The 17946-nt window shown below is 38.4% G+C and overlaps 1 pseudogene across 1 annotated transcript; it reads left to right on the top strand.

Moving 5' to 3' along the window:
• Window positions 1-13917: 13917 nt before the first annotated feature.
• Window positions 13918-16430, top strand: LOC104680594 (annotated as a pseudogene). The gene is made up of 2 exons (XR_004059453.1): window positions 13918-15085; window positions 15477-16430. The product of XR_004059453.1 is annotated as a citrate synthase, mitochondrial-like (transcript).
• The last annotated feature ends 1516 nt before the right edge of the window (window positions 16431-17946 follow it).

Raw genomic sequence — 17946 nt, 5'->3', positions numbered from 1 at the left:
GTGGTGTTATGATAATTCTGGACCTAGCTTTTAAGAGGACTGATGGGTACTACCTTGTTTGCTTGGAGCCCTGAACTACTGTAGAAGAAGTGTAACTATCCTGTTGTATAGACTATGCAGCGAGACCCTGAGACTATATGGAGAAGGAGAAGGGCCCAGCTGAGCCCAGCATTCCAGCCTTCCCTGCCAATGCACCAGGCATTTGATTGAATTTGTCTTGGACTTCAGCTCAGTTCAGTCACAAGCTGACTACCACTGAGTGATCTTAGTTAATGGCGTACAGAAATGAACAATTTTCCAGAGAAGCCGTGCCCAAATTTCCAAGCCACAAAACCAGGAGACATAATAAAATAGTTGTTACTTTAAGCCTCTAAAGTAAGTACTTTGTTATGCAGCAATAAAATAGCTGGAACAGACTGTATGGGGGAGCAAATTTGTAATCCAATATCAGATATGAGCATAGATGCAAAAATCCTAAGCAAACTATTGGCAAATCAAATCCAGTGGAATAGATATAAAATATGTATATTGTAATATATATTATATATAAATATTTTTATATATTTTATAATGCATGTATTTTATGTGTATATTATATATAATATATTTTTATATGTATATTATATATATTATATATAATATATATGCCAAATTGGGTTTATCCCAAGTATGCAAGGGATTTTAATACTAGAAAATTCACTAATGTAACTCACTGCAATAATTGATTAAAGGGAAAAAGCACAATTTTATTTCAATAAATGAAAATAAGGCATTTGAAATGGCAATACACATTCACTATAAAAACTCTTAGAAAAATAGGAATAAAAGGGTCTTTTTTTAATCTGATGAAAATTATCTACCAAAAATGAACAGAAGGCATCCTTTTTAATGGTAAAATACATTAGCATTTTATTTAAAATCAAGAAAGTTGTTTATCAACATTTCTCTTTAACATTGTATTAGAGATTCTAGAGAATATGTAACTTGAAAAAATATTAAAAATACCATTTATAATAGCAATAAAAATAGGCAAATAGGTACAGAGTAACAAATCTAACAATAAATAGGCAAAGCTTTATGGAAACAATTTAAAACTTTATTAAAATATATTAAAGAAGACCTATATAAATACAGACATAACACTTCATGAATAGAAAGACTAAATATCATGAAGATGTGTGTTTTCTCCAAATTAATCTTTAGACTTAATGAAATTCCAAGAAAATTCCAATGGTGGTTTTAGTGCAACTTGACAAGCTGATTCTAAACTTTTATATGAAACAGCAAAATCTCAAGAATAGGCAAGACATTCTTAAAGAGGAAAAATTTTAAAAAATAAATTTGAGAGGACTTGCCATGTTAGATATCATGATATATTATGAAGTTATAGTAGTTAATATACTTCATATTTGTGAAAGAGTAGGCATACTCATTGGTGGAACCAAATAGAGAACAACCCAAAATATGTAAACATATAATGTTATATGTATAATAATATCTATAATAATCCAGGAATACTAAATGTAATAGAGATATTTCAGTAGAAGCTTTAAACTAAATAAACCATTTGTCATTAAGAAAAATCGCTCGGAAGGGATAGTATATGCCAGGAAATCTGATTTTAAGAACAGGAAATTTATGACAACTAACCACAAGATTTGTATTTGCACCTAAGTTGAGTAAACTACTGTGTCATGCCTCCAATGACTATTCTGTTTTTTCTATTGCCTAATTAGTTCCTAATCATTTTTTAAAAATCTATTTCAGATATTGAGATGTTCTCTGCTTAATTGTCTCTGGCCTACCTTAAAAAATAGCTCATCAGTCTCTTTGGTGTACTGTTTTGTAAGGAACATAAATTACTAATGTTTTTGGACTTCAATCACAGTAATGCAATTTACTTACACATTTGCCTTATTAGACTGAGTTCCTTGACAACAAATACTACCCTTTTAATAGATAACAATTTTTGCCAGCTTCTGTACTAGATACATATTAGAGATACAGAAATCAATATGGATTGAGAATGTGGTTGGATTCATAAAAAGGATTAAGATAAAAAAGAAAGAAAAGGAAAGGAAGAAAATATAGTAGCATTTAAAAATTATTTTCCATGGTCTAAGCACCATGCTAATCACATTTATATGTAAGGAGTCATGGAATTACAGAGCTGGAATGGACTTTGAGATCATCTCTCAAACCTTCTTATTTTACAAAAGTAACTATGTCACAAAGCAGTTAAGTGGCTCATTCAAGGTCATCTGACTATTTGGTTGTAGAAGGCATCAAAGTCCAAGCATCCTATCTCCTAGTTCAGTGTTATTTCCTCTACATCATACTGCTTCCTGTTGTGGCCTTTCTAAAACACAAGAACAGAATTTAGGAATTTAGTGTCCCAGACCCCTGTATATTATCTGACTATGGCTAATCATCAGAATATCCTTATATTTCCAAAATAACAGTTTTAACTTTGCCTGAGAGGTTATTTTGTATCATTACCTTCCTATGAGAAATCAGCTACAAATGTTTATGGATTAGGTGATTTAATACTAAATTATGTGAGGTGGTTTTATCTCTGTATTATTCATAAAACCCAAATGTTATCAAATTATTCTAATTTATGTTAGAGAGAAAAATATCTGTATTAACCCTGGGCTAGAGAAGTAGCATTATTCTTATGAAAAAACTCAAGTATATGTACATTTACAGAATTAAGCTTTTTTTCCCCATAGGTTATTGGGGTACAGGGGGTGTTTGGTTACATGAATAAGTTCTTTAGTGGTGATTTGTGAGCTTTTGGTGATACTTTGATTACATGACTGTTTATAATTACATCAATCAAAGCCTTTCCCTAAAAATTGGTTTCAACCTGGTTTATACCTAATTAGTTAAGACACTTTTATTTGATATTTGCTTTTTTACTTTTGCATGAAGTTTAATAATTCACCTAATTTGACTTAATTTTCTAAAGCCTAAAGTGTTTTTGAATAAGCTTTGCCTTTGGTTACTATTAGGATTCCTCTTTTCTCATAAATAACTTGGTCTCATTTAGATTGCAAAAAAATACGCAGAAAAAAAGTAAATATTTTTCCTGGCCCATAATGATGTCTCAATTTGTATCTGTGCCATTGAACCACCCAGTTAACTAAAAATAAAAATTTTATATATAATACCAAAGTTTTAGATGTTAGACCATTAGGCACTTCCAAATAGCTACTGATCAGTTGTCAGAGATCTGAACTCAGCTAAATAAGTTTCTTTTACTGAAAAACAAAACAAAACAACCAATGACAACATCAGAGTTTGGTGTAGACTGCTCAGCTGGGATATAGTCAATTCAGATACCAAGTCCTACCCGGAAGTGTGAGTTAATCTAGAAAGTACAGAATATTTCCTGTTCTCTGGAAACAGAACCTGTAAGAAGCGGAGCCATGGTGCACAGAGATAAAGGATACTGAAACACCATCTCACTTCTGTATTCTGAGTCACTACAGATATTGACTAACACATCCTCAGACTGTTGAACAATGTATTGGAAATTTTCTCTTATCTTCCCCGACCCCTCCAAAAGTAAGTATTTGATTAATCCATTTTAAGATCTGAAATTCTCAATATTTCCTAAAACAAAATTTCTGAAAATCTACCTATATCAGTAACAGATTGCTAAGGAAGGTATGTTTATTAAAATCTTCAAAAGTGATGTTGTTTGAACGTCATGAATATGATTTGACTCCATCTATTTCCACTGTGTGTGTGTGTCTTAATTTGTGTCTTATTCTGTTTTCTCATTTATGAATGGGAAAAATAACTTTCCTGTGGCTGATACCAAAGAGAGCTATTCTGAAGCCAAAATGATTGTGGTTCTGTTTCTATACCCTGCCACTCTGCTTCTTTGGGGGAAGTGCCCTGTGGTTTTGCCAGGGGCAGACAATCCCATAATCACACACCCAATGCCCTGGTCACAGGGGTAGATAACCAGCCAGACTGAGCCAATCAGAGTGGTTGCTGTGGCCTGGCCAGGGGCAGCCATGGGTCTAGAGCAGGTTGGCCCGCGTCCTTCTCTAGGGTGTTCTAATCAGAAGCTGGGAGAGAAAACGTATCTTTTCTATGTGTTCAGGAGCTGTGAAAATGTGGGATGTTCCCTGCCACATGAAAAAACTGAGAGCAGTGGCATTATGCAGTGATGAATAAAATAGGGCAAACAGAGAGAGAGAAAGCAGACAGGGCTGACAATGTTTGAATTCTTGTTTCTGGCCCTGTCCCTACAGGGGCCCTCGTTCCTGTTGTTCTTTCTTCAATTTGGGAGCATAAACCAGGTTCTTCAGGAAATACCCTTTCACTCAAATATATTTCTTTCCCTTTGCTTTTCCTTTTTTCTCTTTCTGAAAACAAAAAGCATAGGCCATTAATTTTGGCTTTTTAATTCTATCTACATGCTGATATAAAGCAGTTGCAACTATGTTTTTTCCTTTGAACACCGTGTCCCATCAAGGATAGGCAGCACATACAATTTTCACTCAGTTCAAAATATTTTCTAATTTTCCCTGCAATATTTTTGTTTTGACCCATGGATTGTTTAGAATTGTGTTAATTTCCACATATTTGGTGATTTCCACATATTTTTTGTGACTGACTTGTAAAATTGCATTGTTGTCAAAGAACACGCTCTGTCTGATTTCTATCTTTTTAATTTTATTGAGACCTATCTTGGCCCTATATGTGGCCTGTCTCTGTGAATGGTCCTTTGTACAGCTGACTAGAAAGTGTATTCTGCTCTTTTTAGGTGAAATGTTCCAAAAATGTCTATTAGGTCTACTTGATTGACGGTGTTGGTCACTTCTACTACATGTGTACTCATTTTCTGCCTACTTGTTCTGTTACTGAGACAGGAATGTTAAAGTGACACTCAAATGGATTGGAGTTATGTTTTCTGGATAATACAATTAGTTGCCTATTTAAAAACAAAACAAAAATAAGTATAAAAGGCGTCTAACAGTGGGCACTGTTTCACAGAGTCGTGTATTTATATCTTACGTGAACAGTGGACGAACAGCAACATGCTCAAGAGTTTCTTCCTTGTTTTGTTAGTTTGTGGAAATGTTGGGAGACAAGAAAATATTCAGAAATGGCTTCTTTCTATGGGGCCTTCACTTCTTATAACAGTTTCTTGGACGTCAGGCCAAGTCTGGGAGTGGGTGGGAATGGTTGAGTTGGCTACACTCTCTAGGCAGCAGTGCTTCTTCTGGTCTACACCAGTATCCCAAGACCACCCAGGAATGCACTGAAAAGAGTGACTCACTCACCCACTCAGCCCAATTAGAGTTGTACCAAAATGAGCTTTCATGGAAATCTGCAGCACTGATGTTGTATTCAAAAGCTTCTCTACGTATTAGCACATTTATAAACAAAATTTTAGGCAGAAAATTTATGATAGTGTTAGCTCCTGTAGCTTCACAATATTTCAGCAAGGAGGCAGGTATTATCTTGTTTACTAGAGAGAGGGACACAGAAGACCAGAGAAACAGGTACTCCCCCCAGTCTTCTGAGTGATGTAAATCTAACAACAGTATGTTGAAAAATGATATGGCATTGGGAAGCATAGTAGCTTTGTCAAGCTCACATGCATGCTCTGAAGTTCCTGTGATAAAAGTAAAATGCTTTTAAAAATTATTTTGAAAGCTGCTACATTTCTGAAATATGCTATAATAGTATCAACTTCTGACAATGGAGCTGACATATTTCAGCTCAAAGTACACACATACAGATGTTATTTTAAAAACAATAATTCAGCAATTACCCATGATGTGATCATATTCCTGACTTTATTGAGTGGCAGTGCTTGAGAGGAAATGTTGGATTGTAATTGATGATATCAATATGAAGTTTCATACAATAAAAATGAAGGCAGGGAACAAAGGCAACATATAATTGTTTGACAATATTTAAAAGCAATGTCCAGTTGTGGTGAGATTCTCCTGCCCATTTTAGGTAGAGTTTTGTAGTGTGTTGTTTGCTTAGATTAGAGTTTATTTCAGCATTTGAAAAACATTGCCTATTTTTGTTCTTAACCATCATCATAATACATCTGTGATTATTTGATTTGATAGATGGTAGGATATTTTTTGTGGGACTCAGTTTCATTTAAACAAGCTGTCTTCCATGTAACATATGCTTTTGCTAGTGGATCAAAATAGTTATTAATAAAAATTAATACATTGTGTTTATTCATCTATTTCATTGGAAACAATTGATAATCTTTCTTCATTACAAGACAAAATGAGTTCTAATGATTGAACTAAAAAATTGAGACAAATTTAAGGAGTGAAAGGAATTATTATCCTTGACTAAATGCAGGTAGTGATGTAATTTCTTTGTACATTGATGCGAATATCATTACTGAGTTATGTTTTTATTTTTATGTAATTTTAGGATTCATGTGCATGTCCTGTAAGCAACTTTTCAAGAGGGAAGTTGTCTTGAATATGAGTGGGTTAAATGGAAATTTCCCATATGGATATCACATAGACAAGCACCTCCCAAAGTGTGATCTGTGGACCTTCATTGTCTTCATCACCTGGGAGCTTGTTAGAAATTCAGAATTGTGCTGAACCAGAATCTCTTTGTTGGCGAGGAGCTCAGGAATTTGTTTTAACAAGCTCTTTTTTTGTGTGATTCAATGAATGTTGAAGTTTGAGGACCATTGATCCACACACATTATACATTTCAGTGCTGGTGTCAGGTATTAAGAGCTGACTCAGACTCTGTATTCAACAACCATCATAAGATCTGGGTTTTACACTTCTCCCATGGACACTTACCTGAATAAATAATCAGATTCCTTTAGGGAAGAACTGGTTAATTACTACCGTTGTGTCGCTCGACTCCTTCCTCATGGGGTCCTGCTCATTCCTTCGGTAGATGGTTGAGTCAATGAGCTGGCTAGGGATTGTGATACTCCATTGGGGCAACTTTATTTATAGAGTTTTAAGTTTTTGAACCATCACTACAATACAGTTTTAGAACATTTACATTACCCCCTCCCCTTAACTTCTCTCTAGGCTATCTGAAATCAATCCTGTTTCCCACCTTTATTTCCAGCAAACCTCTGATCTGCTCTCTGTCTCTATACATTTGTCTTTTTCTTGAACATTTCATATGAATGGAATCATACAATGTGTATCTTTCGCATTTGGTTTCTTTCAGGTATTTGAGGTTCAGCCATTTTGTAGCAAATACCAATATTTTGTTCCTTTTTCTTGCTGAATAGTATTTCATTGTATGAGGATCACATTTAATTTATCCATTCTCAGGTCGATGGATGTTGGAGTGTTTACAATTTCAGAATATTATGAATAATGCTGCTAGGAACATTTGAGTACAAATCTTTGTGTGGACATACTTCCAGGTCTTGTGGGTAGATACCTCAGAGTGGAATTCCTGCTCATACTGTTACCAGTGGAAGGTGTCCAGGTTCTTGGCATTTTGAACAAAGAATTGGACAAAACACACAAAAAAAGCAAGGAAAGAATGAAGCAACAAAAGCAGAGATTTATTGAAAACAAAAGTGCATTCCACAGGGTGGGAGACGGCTTGAGCAAGCGGCTCAAGAGCACTGGTTACAGAATTGTCTAGGGTTTAAATACCCTTTAGAGATTTCCCATTGGTTACTTGGTGTATGTAAATGAAGAAGATGAAGTGAAGTTACAAAGTTATTTACTTGGTGTGTGTCCTATGCAAATGAAGAGGATGTTTCCTGCCATAGCTGAAGTGAAGTTACAAAGTTCTTTATTAATACTTGGGTTTAGAAGGTTGGTGTTTCTCAGTTTAATTTAGTTCTAGGAATTCTTTAGGTTCCCTGTCTGCAGAGCTTATTTCCTGCCTCAATATCACTTCTTATCATTGCTGTTGATTACCTGAAATAATCAATACATTTTAAAAATATTACTTCAAATGTACAATTTGGCTGAGAAAAGTTTTTTATATATCACTTTACTCAGATCATGTCAGACAATTACCAAAGATTTTCTGACTGTACAATACTGGTAGATTCATCAGTTTTCAAAGAATTTTATTGACTATGATTCTCTGAATAATAATTGATCCTTAACTTACTTTCTGTTTGTAGCTGCAATTCCAAAATAGACTCTTATTTGACAGAGGCACCTTATCAGTCATTTTGCTTGCTTTGTCCCCAGTCACTGCTTTTGCATTTATTTTCCTGTAGGATTATATGTGTTTCATCAATTATTTTACAGCAACATAGGGAAGGTTTCTCCAGCTTTTGTATTCTTATCCGTATTACACACAATGTTAGTTCCTAGGATGCCTGAATATTCTTCTACTTTGCCTCAGAAATTTTAATAAGTTTCTCATAATGTTCTTTGTGTGTGTCAAATGACACCAGTATTTTGAGACACAACCTACAATGAAATAGGTTCACTCTCAGCTGGCAGTTAAATTGCAAATTTCAAACTATTTTTGTCATTTTTGTGTACTGTTATTTTTGTTGAAGCTTGCATTTTATAACATAAACAGATGATTCAGTCATTAATTAAGTTTTGCCACGATCAACACTAGCGCTCATATTTGTTATAAATATCTTCTATTATGTCCAGAAAGTTTTTAAACCTCTTAATCATAATAAAATCCTTTTTTTTTTAAAAAAAAGAGTTCTTCAAAACCACAATGCAATACCAGCTCACACCAGTCAGAATTGCTATTATTAAAAAGTCAAAAAATAACAAATTCTGGCAAGGTTGCAGAGAAAAAGGAATGCTTATACACTGTTGGTAGGAGTGTAAATTAATTCAACCATTGTAAAAGACAGTGTGGAAATTCCTCAAAGGCCCGAAAACAGAAATACCATTTCACCTAGCAATCTCATTAGTGGGCATATCCCCAAAGGAATATAAATTGTTCTGCTGTAAAGACACATGCATGTGTATGTTCATTGCAGCACTATTCACAATAGCAAAGACATAGAATCAACCTAAGTGCTGATCAGTGGTAGACTGGATAAAGAAAATGTGGTATAAATACCCCATAGAATACTATGCAGCCATCAGAAAGAACAGTCGTGTCCTTTGCAGGAATGTGGATGGAGCTGGAGGCCACATTTAGCAAACTAACACAGGAACAGAAAACCAAACACCATATATTATCACTTATAAGTCGGAGCTAAATGACAAGAATGCAGGGACACAGAGAGGAGAACAACACACACTGGGGCCTATAGGAGGGTGGAGGGTGAAGAGTGGGAGGAGAGAGAGGATCAGGAAAAATAACTAATGGGTACTTGGCTTAATACCTGGGTTGCAAAATAATCTGTACAACAAACCCCCTATGACACAAGTTTACCTATATAACAAACTTCCACGTGTACCCCTGAACTTAAAAGTTAAATTTAAAAAAGTCCAATCTGGTTTGTAGTTCATGATAATATATATGTACATTTGACTTCTAGAAGTGCTGAATTGATATATCACTAAGAAATACATGATGATGAGACTGAAAATTCAATATATGAGAAAATATAGTGGTCATTTGTATACTCACAGTATCCTTACCTCCAAGGCAGACATTTTAATTGTTGACACTTTGATCCATTCATGGGTCAGCATAAGTAACCAGACTTAGTCCATGGCATTACGTATTTTGGCCTTACGGCAAGTAATACCATTTATAAATGATACAACCTCGCCAGTATCTGTTATTTTAAATTTTTAATAGTAGCCATTCTGACTGGTATAAGATGGTATAACATTGTGGTTTTGAAGGACTCTTTTTTTTAAAAAAAATGATCCTTCTGTTTTTTTTTTTTTTTTTTTTTTTTTTGAGACGGAGTCTCGTTCTGTCCTCTAGGCTGGAGGAGTGCAGTGGCACAATCTCGGCTCACTATGTCCTCTGCAAGTCTCCTGCCTCAGCCTCCCAAATAGTTGGGATTACAGACGCCTGCCACCATGCCTGGCTAATTTTTTTTTTATTTTTTATTTTTTGTAGAGATGGAGTTTCACCATATTGGCCAGGCTGGTCTTGAACTCTTGATCTCAAGTCACCTGCCTGCCTCAGCCTCCCAAAGTGCTGGGATTACAGGTGTAAGCCACTATTTTAAAATTATGGTTAAGAGGTTTAAAAATATTCCTAGACATAATAGAAGAGATTTCTAACAAATAAGAGCACTCGTGTTGATAGCTGTAAAGCTTTATTAATGACTGAATCACCTGTTAGTGTTACGTGAACCCGGAAGGTGGAGCTTGCACTGAGCCGAGATCGTGCCATTGCACTCCAGCTTGGGCGACAGAGCGAGACTCTGTCTCAAAAAAAAAAAATAAAATAAAAATAATGTTTATTCTGCTAGTTTGTTTCCTGATCGATGTTAAAAATATTGGCTAGGCACAGTGGCTCATGCCTGTAACCCCAGCACTTTGGGACACCAATGTGGGTGGGCCACTTGAGCCCAGGAGATTGAGACCAGCTTGGGCAACATGGTGAAACACCATCTCTACAAAAAATACAAAAAAAAAAAAAAAAAGTAGCCAAGCTTGGTGGTATGCACCTGTGGTCCCAGCTACTTGGGAGGCTGAGGAGGGAGGATCACTTGAACCTGGGAAGTTGGGGCTGCAGTGAGCTGAGATCCTGCCATTGTACTCCAACCTGGGTGACAAAGCAAGACACTGTCTTAAAAAAAAAAAAAAAAAAAGTAACTGTTAAAATGTTAAAACTATATAGCTAGTAAAATGTTCAAATGTTAACCTAAAGTTGTGTCGAGGACTAGCAGTGGTATATGGGGTGTGCTTGGGAAATGCTGCTCTAACCTATAACTTCAGGACCATGAGTCACCTAAATAAACCCACTATCTTCACATCATCTCACCACTCACATTGTGCCAATAGAAGATATAAACTGGGCTGGGCACGGTGGCTCACTCCTGTAATCCCAGCACTTTGGGAGGCCGAGGTGGGTGGATCACGAGGTCAGGAGTTCAAGACCAGCCTGACCAACATGGTGAAACCCGTCTCTACTAAAAATACAAAAATTAGCCAGACGTGGTGGCATGCGCCTGTAATCCCAGTTACTCAGGAGGCTGAGGCAGGAGAATTGCTTGATCCAGGGAGGTGGAGATTTCAGTGAGCCAAGATCGTGCCATTGCACTCCAGCCTGGGCAACAGAGCAAGATTCCATCTCAAAAAAAAAAAAAAAAAAGATATAAACTGTTGGCCGGGCCAGGTGACTCATGCCTGTAATCCCAGCATTTTGGGAGGCTGGGGCAGGTGGATCACTTGAGCCCAAGAGTTCAAGACCAGCCTGGGCAACATGGTGAAACCCCATCTCTATAAAAATTAGCCAAACGTGATGGTACATAAGTGTAGTCCCAGCTCCTCGGGAGGCTTAGGCAGGAGGATCACTCGAGTCCAGGAGGTTGAGGCTGCAGTGAGCTGTGATTGCACTACTGCACTCCAACTTGAGTGGCAGAGTGAGACCCTGTCTCAATAAAAAAAAAAAAAAAAAAAACATAAACTGTCATGAAGAATCTATCACTATTCTTAATTCTTGCTTCTGAATCTAACTTTTTAAAAAATTACCAATAGTTGGAATGATTACCAATAGTTGGAATGATTCATTTATTACCAATAAATGAAAGAGGCAAAGAAAAATTGGAATAAAACCCTTTTCCACTCTCTCCTCCATGTTCATCTAACTGTGGAGCAATCAGGGTGTTAAAAGAAAATGTCACTAGAGAAAGCTGGATTCCAATCCAGGTTTTTCAGTTTAGAGCTCTTAAGTAGTTTCACTGTATGAAAATAATTATATCTGTCCAGAAGGATTCTGTGAGGTTGTTTTTTTTTTTGGGCGGGGGGATGGAGTCTCGCTCTGTTGCCCAGACTGGAGTGCAGTGGGGCGATCTCGGCTCACTGCAAGCTCCGCCTCCCGGGTTCACGCCATTCTCCTGCCTCAGCCTCCCGAGTAGCTGGGACTACAGGCACCCGCCACCACTCCTGGCTAATTGTTCGTATTTTTAGTAGAGATGGGGTTTCACCATGTTAGCCAGGATGGTCTCGATCTCCTGACCTCGTGATCCACCCACCTCAGCCTCCCAAAGTGCTGGGATTATAGGCATGAGCCACTGTGCCTGGCTGAGGTTTTAAGATATCAAATGTAGCATGCCTGGCATAGGGCCTGGTGCATAATAGATATTCAAAATATTACAGGTACTTTTATTTTTATTTTTAATTTAGAGTCAGGGTCTCTCTCTGCTACCCAGGTTGAAGTCCAATGACCTGATGATCACAGTTCACTGTAACCTCAGACTCCTGGGCTCAAGCAATCCTCCCACCTCAGCCTCTTGAGTAGCTAGGACTACAAGCATGTTCCACCACACCCAGTTAATTTTTATTTTATTTTATTTTTTTGTAGAGACAAGATCTTGCTATGTTATCCCAGGGTGGTCTCGAACTCCTGGCCTCAAGCAATCCTCCTGCCTTGGCCTCCCAAAGTGCTGGAATTACAGGTAGTTTTAATTCTTTTTTTTTTTTTTTTTTTTTGTTATGCTGGTTGAGCTAAGAATATCCCCCCATATACTTTGTGTGCTACTGTAGAAACTAAGTTACATTATAAAATATTTTCCAAATTGCTTATTAAATATGAACAACATTTTCTTTGAAAATTCCAAAGGCATCAACAAATCCAGGGAGGATAAAGAATGGAAAAATTTAAATATTTCTAAAATATAGTACTTTTGTCACAGTGAGAATAGTTTAATAATGTGTTCAAAATGTTGGATGTTTTGAGATCTTCAGATGAAAGGCACTGCGGAAATAAGGTGTCATTACAGTTCATTTGAGTATGCCTTACCAAACAAATTTTTTAAAATTATGGAATCAAAACATGTAGCTCACCCTTCCTATCATATTATCCCTTAAAACGTGCAGAAAATCTCTAAATTATTAGTGAACTTGAGTAACAATATATAAAATTATGATCCCAAAAATGAAAACACAGTATTGTATCCCTTAAATCATGAACTGGTAATTAAATAATATGTATGCATTTATTTATTTATTTTTGAGACAGAGTCTTGCTCTGTCTCCCAGGCTGGAGTGCAGTGGCATAATCTTGGCTCACTGCAACCTCCGCCCCCTGGGTTCAAGCAATTTTCGTGCCTCAGCCTCCCAAGTACCTGAGATTGCAGGCATGTGCCACCATGCCCAGCTAATTTTTTAAAAATATATTTAGTAGAGACGGGGTTTCGCCATGTTGGCCAGGCTGGTCTCAAGCTCCTGACCTCAAGTGATACACCTGCCTCGGCCTCCCAAAGTGCTGGGATTATAGGCGTGAGCCACCACGCCTGGCCTAAATAATATTTTATAGAGAGGAAAAGGTGAAAGCTGTTCGGACAAATTAATATTTAAAGGAAAGACTTCTCAACATAGAATATGTAAAGCTAAGATCTCATCTTAAATATTGTCATCACTTTCATTAGTTTCCTCTCCAAGAAAAAAGACTCAGAAGTTTATTTGTGCTGAGCATTTAGGAATGAATTTTAATACCATGTGGTTTAGTTTGGTGATTTTTTTTTTTTTTGGAGAGACAGACTACCTGGAATGATGTGGTTTTTCTCAATTCATTCCTGTTTTTCCTTCCATGTTCATGTATTTTCATTCATCACAAGTATTATGGGATGAACCCACATCAAAGGACCTTGACCATAAAATGTTAAGAATACAAGAAAACCAATGAAAAACCTTAACACCATTCAAAGACTTCTGTCTCTTACAGGCACTGATGACATGTAGTAACACAAAAGAATGTGGTCACCCATCTGGAATAAGTGAGTAAGTCAAGTAAACTTGTATTCGATTCAGGTCATGTGTTGTTTGGCTGGGCTATTCAACACTACTGTAAACCCAGAAATGGATTTACCAAACACATTTATTTTCTTTTAGATTGTTTACAAAATCTTTCTAAGTAATTTTGAAACTTAAAATGTATATTTCTTATTATAAAAGCAACATGTGTTCACTGCACAAAAGCTAGACAACAGGAGAAAAAACATATTTTGTATTCTGTTTAACATTTTTGTTTAAATCCTAATCTGTCCAAAAACATTCTCATCTCTCTTTCTATGAACATTAACTCTTATGAATAAACACAATATTTTTTATTATTGGGATCATCATTTTGCATATGCTATTCAAAACTTGCTGACATAAGAAACAAGAAACAAATAAGAACATACAAATAAACAAAACCCCACCAGTAACCCTGCCATTAGGTATAATCACTATTAACTTGTTGGATGTCTATTTTTCCAGAATTTTCTCAATTTGCAAATCATTGTCAGAAGCAATAGGTCTTAAATTGTTTTATTTGTAATCCAAAAATACATTGGCTCTGTGCATTCTGAAGGTATACATTGTTCTATCTTCTACTCTACATGCTGCTAAGAACTATTGGAAAGTCACTTTTAATAAGTTCATAGTTGGCAGTGGGCAGGGCCTTGCTGAGGAACCCCAGCTGGGCACCTGCTGCGGGTTCATCTACACGTTCCCTCAACTGCCTCCTTTCAACCTTGTCCACCCATTGCGGTCTCTGGTGCCATGGTGGTGGTTCCTGTTCCTGCTGCAGCTCTCTCCCCTTCTTCCCTCTCCACCAGATCACAGAGGTCACTCATCATGGTTTTACCCAGTGCGGCTGCCAGGCTCTTGGGAAGCAACAGTGCATCTTGTCTTGTTCTTGCTGCCTGGCATGCCAGTGCTTCCTCCAAGAATTTGAAAGACTTATTGGCTGACCTGATACTTAAGGAGCAGGCCAGAATGAAGACCTTCAGGCAGCGACATGGCAAGAAGGTGGTGGGCCAAATCGCTGCAGACACAATGTATGGCGGCATGAAATGCATTAAGGGACTGGTGTATAAAACATCCGTTCTTGATCCTCATGAGGGTTTCTGTTTCCAAGGCTTTAGTATCCCTGAATACCAAAAACTGCTACCCAAGGCTAAGGGTGGGGAAGGACCCCTACCCAGGGGACTTATTTTGGCTGCTGGTAACTAGACAGACCCCAAGAGAGGAACAGGTATCTTGGCTCTGTCTACTAAAAATACAAAAATTAGCCAGACGTGGTGGCTTGCGCCTGTAATCCCAGTTACTCAGGAGGCTGAGGCAGGAGAATTGCTTGATTCCGGGAGGTGGAGATTGCAGTGAGCTGAGATCATGCCATTGCACTCCAGCCTGGGCAACAGAGCAAGACTCCATCTCAAAAAAAAAAAAAAAAAAAAAAAAAGATATAAACTGTTGGCCGGGCCAGGTGACTCATGCCTATAATCCCAGCATTTTGGGAGGCTGGGGCAGGTGGATCACTTGAGCCCAAGAGTTCAAGACCAGCCTGGGCAACATGGTGAAACCCCATCTCTATAAAAATTAGCCAAACGTGATTGATGGTACATAAGTGTAGTCCCAGCTCCTCGGGAGGCTTAGGAGAGAGATAGTGGGCAAAGAGGGCAGCTCTACCTTCCCATGTGGTCACCATGCTGGACAACGTTCCCACCAATCTATACCCATGTTTGAGCTCAGTGAAGCCATGGCAGCCCTAAACAACTTTCCCTGAGCACATCCAGAGGGTGCCAGCCAAACCAAGGACTGGGAGTTGATTTATGAAGACCATGTATATCTAATCACAAAGCTACCTTGTGTTGCAGAAAAGGTCTACCGAAATCTCTACTGAGAGGGCAGCGGTATTGGGGGTCACTACTCTAAGCTGGACTGGTCCCACAGTTTCACCAACATGTTAGGCTATACTGATGCTCAGTTCACTGAGCTCATGCACCTGTAGCTTACCATCCACAGGGACCATGAGCACAGCAATGTAAGTGCTTATAGCAGCCACTTGGCGGGCAGTGCCCTTTCAGACCCTTCCCTGTCCTTTGCAGCAGCCATGAACGGGCTGGCAGGTCCTCTATATGGACCGGCAAATCAGGAAGTGCTTTTCTGGCTAACACAACTACAGAAGGAAGTTGGCAAGGATGTGTCAGATGAGAAATTACGAGACTACTTTCAACTCGAGATGGGTTGTTCCAGGCTATGGCCTTGCAGTGTTAAGGAAGACTGAGCCACAATGTACCTGTCAGCAAGAGTTTGCTCTGAAACACCGCATAATGATCCCATGTTTAAGTTGGTTGCTCAGCTGTACAAGATTGTGCCCAATATCCTCTGAGATTAGGGTAAGGCCAAGAATCCTGGGCCCAAAGTAGACGCTCATGGTGGGGTGCTCTCCAGTACTATAGCATGACGGAGATACATTGCTATGCGGTCCTGTTTGGGGCATCACAGGCATTGGGTGTACTGGCACAGCTCATATGGAGCTTTCCTCTAGAAAGACCCAAATCCATGAGCACAGGTGGTCTGATGAAGTCTGTGGACTCTATGTCAGGATAAAACTGGATACTGGGGGAAACTGACTATCAGAAAGTGAGGAAGCCTTAAAAAATGTATATTGTTGTTTCAGGGGGCCTTTAAAGACTTAAGATTAAATTATATCTGAGGCACTGATAATATGTTTGAGGTTAAAATATTAATTCAGAGTTTAAAAAATGAAAAATGATCCCTTCTTCCCTAACCAGTACCCTCCCCCTGCCTGGTATGAGTTGCCCATCAACTGTAGGATGACCAGAACTAATGCATGTGCTGTGGTTTAGGTTTGGTCCCTCTCTGTCTCTAGAGTGAGAATGTGGCTCCTCTTTCTCTGGATCAAAGCCAGTTGCAGAGAATCTACAGTCACTTTGGAGCTTTTGCTTCTTCTCTGTCAACCCTCAACAAGCCAGCTAACCAAGACTCTGCCCCTTCTGTTTCCATAGGAATCACATTGGATAGTCAGCAGTACCAAGCCCCTTGGCACTCTCTTGTGCATACAAACACCTCCTAGAAAGACCTTTTGGTTAGCCAGACAGGCATGCTTTGGCAAATTTTTAAGATACCAAGTGACCATAAAGGCATGGCATTTGTGGTGACTGGCACCCAACGTTAGATTCTATTTCGATTTTTAAAACTGTCCAATTAAAATTAAGGCCTGGGAGTGTTCTGTTTCCCATTACTTTAATACTCACCTCCTCCCAGACTTTCCATACCTGTTGTATCCCAAGCTGAGGATGTTCCGGACCTCCTACTCTTGGTCTCTACTAGAAACCTCTCAAGAGATCTGTGGTCCCAGTGATTGGGTTTTGTCAGTGCTTAATATGAACTAAGGTTTTATACTTCCACAGAACACAAGCCACTACCCTCTGACTTTCCCTTACCCTTCTACTATGTTGTGGGGCATAGAACAGGGACTCAGGAATGACCAGCATGGTATTTTCAGAGTCTGGTCCCTGGGGTATTAGCACCTCTTTTTGAACAGGGAACTGATTCAGGATTGGACATGATCTCCTCTGATTATCATGTCCTGGGGCTGAGGGCATTAAAAATAGTAAGCCTCCCTCCTCATCTGCTGCCTCAAGAAAATGCCCCCTTGTTTATCAACATCCTTTTCCTGTACCTTCCCCAAGAGCTCACAGTACAATGTTTGTTTCAGAGGCCCCCTTTGCACAAGTTTTCAGCAACTCGGAATGCTCTGCTGCCTTTGAGGTAGGCTTGAGATACACTCCTGCTGTGCCCCCTTCTTCCCTCCAAACTCCTGCCTTTGTTTGTGTGGATCCCCAATCCCAGAACCACGGTGTTCAGTTGGACACACGTAAATCCCTCATAAATCCCTGGGTAACCATCAAGTCATGATGCAGACTTCAGGCTGTTCTGTATAAAATGCAAAATAAACATCTTTATTAACAACAGCAAAAAGTTCACAGTTAAGTGGAGGAATCAGACAAGCATATCACTGTTGTCATTGACACCATATGCTGTAGGGAACTGAGGAGTGGCACCTACTGAGCCTAGAGGAATCTGAGGAGCCTTCACAGAG

This window comes from Rhinopithecus roxellana, chromosome 1, assembly GCF_007565055.1.
Source record: "Rhinopithecus roxellana isolate Shanxi Qingling chromosome 1, ASM756505v1, whole genome shotgun sequence".
NCBI classification, from domain to species: Eukaryota; Metazoa; Chordata; class Mammalia; order Primates; family Cercopithecidae; genus Rhinopithecus; species Rhinopithecus roxellana.
This window is presented reverse-complemented; position numbering and strand designations above follow the sequence as displayed.